Source organism: Gavialis gangeticus, unplaced genomic scaffold (assembly GCF_001723915.1).
Source record: "Gavialis gangeticus isolate Ggan-Ray unplaced genomic scaffold, GavGan_comp1, whole genome shotgun sequence".
NCBI lineage: Eukaryota > Metazoa > Chordata > Crocodylia > Gavialidae > Gavialis > Gavialis gangeticus.
This window is the reverse complement of record NW_017729032.1, coordinates 42,683,285-42,688,469: the sequence shown is the minus strand read 5'-3', so window position 1 is coordinate 42,688,469 and position 5,185 is coordinate 42,683,285.

The following is a 5,185-nucleotide window of genomic DNA, read 5'->3' as shown; positions in this document are numbered from 1 at the left end:
AAGTCACTCATGAAGATGTTGAACAGTGCGGGCCCGAGGACCGAGGCCTGCGGAACCCCACTGCCCACATCCCTCCAAGTCGAAAATGACCCATCCACTACCACTCTCTGGGTGCGGCCCTCCAGCCAATTAGCGACCCATTTGACTGCGTAGGTGTTGACACCACAGTCCCCAATTTTTTAATGGAGTTAAGTTAATTAAAATGTTCAGCAAACAGAAATGGAATGGAGTTAAGTTGTTTAAAATGTAGGAAATTGAGATTTAATATGTCAGTTCCTTGCTCTCCCTGTTTTCTGCCAGGGGATTACCATACTGTAGACTGTTATGTTGGGTACAGAAACCTAAACTAGTTTGGAAAGACCAAGGTCAAATATCTGGAAGCAGTTTAGCTGCAGTAGCATGGAAATCAATGCCAACTAATTTACCCTGCTTTTTGTTAAGATAAATTAGTAACACGCTACCACAACTAAACTGCTCTTGGGTACTCTACTTTAGGACTGGCTAACTTGTGGTACAGGTGCCAGAAGTAGCATGGGCACCCTCAGTGTGTGTGGCATGTGGTAAATGGGAGAATGGACAGGCAGCACAATGACAGATATGGCTAGGTTTCTCATCCTGGGCTTCCTGCCTAGTCTCCTGATCTGCTTTTTGCTGCCTGCCTATCTGCTAGTTGCCTACCCCTATTTTACTCCATGGACTTCTTCCTTTTGCTCAAAGGGCTTTGACCATATGTATAATTCAAAACATATACTCAAGCACTAAATCAGGGATTTCATTTATCATGGAATGTGTAATCCATGCGACACTTTTCAGAGACTAGGGTGATTTCTCGTATCTGGCCAATTTTGTAGAAAGGTATTTCAGAGGTCTCTGTTTTCCAAAGTAAAAATTTTATAGCCATATAAAGAACTTAAAGAAATTAGTCACTGTGGGGTCTCCAAGTCCACTGAGAACTTCAGTACCCAAATAGTCTTCCTTGAAGGATATTGGAAGTCAGGCTTTGCACTGACTTCCAGAGATGTATTACTGCTGTTCCCCTGCACTCATGTTGCCACTAAGCAATTCAGGTCTTCTTGTGCAGCTTACATTGGACCACCTTGGTTTTGCATGTTAAAAAAGAAGAAGCTTTCCAGAGGCACATAAAAGGTTTTATCTCCCATCTTTTACCTTGAGCCTATAATGCCTACTTTTCATTTTTGTTCAAGGTTACCACCTCCACAGGGAGGATTCCACCCTTTTGCAATTAGCATAATTTAATGTATGTAACTCCCTAACAAGATCTTTCATGTTGACATTGCTCACAGAAAGACAACATTACAAGATTAGCTTTGTTGTTTATTTGTTTATACAATGATGCAATCCAAATGTTCAGCAAAACAGAAATTCAGAAAACCAGGGGTCACAGACTCACATTTTCAAAAATGTGCATATATGATTTGTATGCACAAATACTGTAGTTACATATGCAAACTATGTCCATGCATTTTTGCATTCAGAATTGGATAAAATAATTTCTAAAGATATGGGTTTAGATATTTGGCTCCACAGATTAAAGTCAGGCCTGACAATGTACAATAAATAATGTTTCATAATCTTCTCCTTTGTTAGAAAGGATAAAATGCTGGTAGTAGGACTTCATGTTATGATCTGGTCTGTTTTGTTTGGCACATGTTCTCTTCCTCTGTCTTCACTTGCTAGAAAAGAGTCGAGTGGCCAGCCAATTAATGGTCTTTCTGTTGACAAAGATTAACAGCAATGGAAAATGACACATCTTTAATGAAGTCTTATGAAAGACGCTAACAAAAACAGGATATACACTTCTGACCCTTTCTTGGTTTTTTGTATTATAATGTTCTCATCTGACATGTACTGCTTACTGAAACAAGAAGTTTCAAATCCTTATTTGTTTTATAGCTATGTTTAAAATATCCAGTGGCAAATTTGCCTCCAGGTATTAGGCCAAATTCAGGAGTTAGTCTAAGCTAGTATAATTTGCACATTCCTGTGTGCACATTCCTATTGGGCCAATTTTGACAATTTAGAGAGAGAGAGAAAGAGACAGACTGACACACACACACACACATATACCCTGTATCAATATGACCCCCCATTATCTCTGAATTCTGCTCAGTCAGTCTACAAGGGACAATTAGTGTAAGTTACAAGCAAGACACAGGTTTCATTTTCATTCTCCTTCTATTGCATTTCCCTCTCTTCTGTCTGTGCACTGTGAGATATGCCATCAGGATTTCCTCAGACTGCATACAGATCTTCACTTCTGAGAAATTTCCCCTGGTGGAAATCCTTCTGGGAGAGGGAGCAGTATGGAGTTTCAGTCTGCAGCTGCTCCCTCTCCCCTATTCTCTGCTTTCCCAAGACTGCAGTGATCCTCACCTGGGGAAGCATGGGCAACTGGTTCTTCCTGAGTCAGAAGGGGCACTTGTCCCCTCCCCAGCAGCAGCCAGTCAGTGACCAGGGGAGCTCCCCCGGGGAGTGTGGATGTCAGGAGAAGTGAGCCCCCTGCTGATCGTGCTGACTTCCAGGTCGGCACTATCAGCTGCAGGGGAACCCTGCCCCCCCAGTTGGTGTGATCGACCACAGTGGGACTGCAGGGATTGGTTTTTCTGGTGCCCCCACTCTGCAGACTATGCTGTCAGTGGTGGGGGAGGGCACCAGCACTCTCACCTGCCCCCCTGCTTGTTGCCTAAGTGGGGAACACTGTCTGTCAGGGGGTGCACCAGCACTCTCAGGGGGTGCCTGTGCATCCCCTACACATTGCCACTGTGGGGTAGGGAGAGGAACAGTACCTTATTCATTCCTCCTGGTCCCCAGGGGGTGGGAGCAGCAGGAAAAGACTCCCTGCACCTGCCCCAGACTGGGCCCCGGAGAACAGAGTGGGGAAGCAGTGTTCTCCACTCTGCTCCTGCTCTCTGGGAGCAGAGCAGAAGGAACAGTGGGGCAAAGCCCTAGCCCCAACCCCAGGTGGAGCAGTGTGTGGCTTGGGGACGAGTCATGGGCAGAAGACATTAGGGTACTTCCCTGGCTTGGAAAAGGGGCTAGGGACTGTGCTTTGCTACTCCTTTCCCTCCCAGACCAGTCCAGGAGGGGAGAGGAGCAGTGGGGCAAAGCTCCCACCCCTGGCTGGAGCAGCTGCTCCTCTGTTGTGCTCTCAGCCTCAAGGCCTAGAGCACAGGGAGCAGTGGGGCAAACTCCTGCCCTTTCTCACTCCTGGGACTCAGGTGTGAGGAGCTGGCAGGGAGCTTGCTGTCCTGTTCCTTGACCTGGGCTTCAGTTATACATCTTGAATGTCCTTAGTCCTAGCCAGTTTTATCTCAGCATAGCCATTTGCTTAATGTGACTAGGTTTGTCCTAGTCCCCTGCCATGTAGTAGTGAGGTGATATAATACTGCCTACTTGCAGGCGGATACCTCGAGAGAGATGTGTTGTGTATCCACACCCTGAGATTGACTATAAGAAGGTCTAAATCTTAGTTATCTTCATATACTTGCTGAGAGGACCAAGAAGCTACAAGTCACATCACTGGCTCCATTGCAGTCATATGGACAAATTTTGTATTGAGTCTACCTGAATTGCTATCATGTCTGTAGCTGTATTTTAGGTGACCTGTTTGGGGTTCTGACCCCTGGTTTGGAAGCTGCTTATGTTTATTCATTAAATTTGTACAAGCACTAAATATGATGTCTATCTGTGGGCTCTGCATGTATTATTTAAAATGCATAACAATATTTTTAACTTCTCCAACCAGATATGTCAAATGTACCACATAGCTGGAAGCAAAATTGGTAATTGGATAGTATAACTATTCCATTGCAAATAGTTATGTCGCATCCCTAATGGTGTAACTGACTATGGCACCTGTTCAAAAAAATCAAAATTGTGTGCGTGTGTGTGAATGGTGTGGAAAGCTCTGAAACCAGATGAAGGGCTACGAAGCCTCTCACATTTAGGTCACTAGTTGAGCTTTGTTACTTGCTCTTCTTAAAGTAACATGAATTGGTGGTCTCAATCCAGTTCCTACTGGATGCCACAACTACCACTAATTGACACTCAGCAAAGAAATAAACATGGACACTTCTTTACTCTTCCATCTCTTGAAAATTCCTCCTGATCATGGCTGGAGTATATACTTCTGTAGCTGGTCTTGTGCAAAAACAGAAGACTTCCCTTTCCAGGACAGTCAACTAGCACTTCACAAGCATTAACACTAGCTTTAAAAAGTGATTGTTTTAATGCTAAAATTATCTTGAAATTGCTTGAAATATTATACGGGGTTAGAAACCATTTAAAGCTTGAATCTGAACTTACAAACATTACCAAATAGAGGCTGAAAATATGTTTGTGGAAATATGTTTTCAACAAATGTTTCCCTACTTCTTTTTGTTTGAAGAAGTGAGTCAGAGCTGCTGAGGCTGAAGTTAGGAAAGCTTAAATTGACTCTGGCCCACCAAAATCCAAAGCTATGATGGATGAGGAAGAGATGCATTGAAAATGAAAAGGAGGTAGACAGAGACTAAAGATGAAAAACTAAATCCACATGAATGCTTCTTTCACACAGCTGGGGGCTGGCCAGGAGCTGTTCTGCTTCTTAGCCCTGTCCCTGGCATAGACCCCTATAGAAAAGTCAAAACCCCTATAGAAAAGTCAAAACTGACTAAGGTAACCACCTATACTTAAGAAAACACATGTGAATGAATAAAAAAATACTTGGGTAGACTTCATTATTCGGTGCATACAACATGGGAGGATGCCATCTTTGAGAATAGTGACAGTCACTCTTTGGTAACTGGTATCGCCTCTTCTAAGTATGGTACAAAGATAATCTTGGTGTCTAACCCAATGTTTTCAAGGTAAAACAACCCAATAAAGATGTTTCCATTGTTATAGTGACAAAAGAAAGTAGGGTTTACAATTCTCTCAAGGCAAATTATCTCAACACTATTTATGAAAATTTTTCTTACATACCAGTTGAAACCTAAATGCTGTGTATAAAATTGGAATATCAATATGAAATTAATAAGAAGTGCTCTAACATGCAACATGATATTAAACAAATTAATGTGACTACTGCAAGAAATTTTCTTTTAATGTTTTGGAGTGATCCAACACATCATCCATTAGACTACTTGGTTTTCCTTGTCCAGTTTTCACCACACTTACCATACAA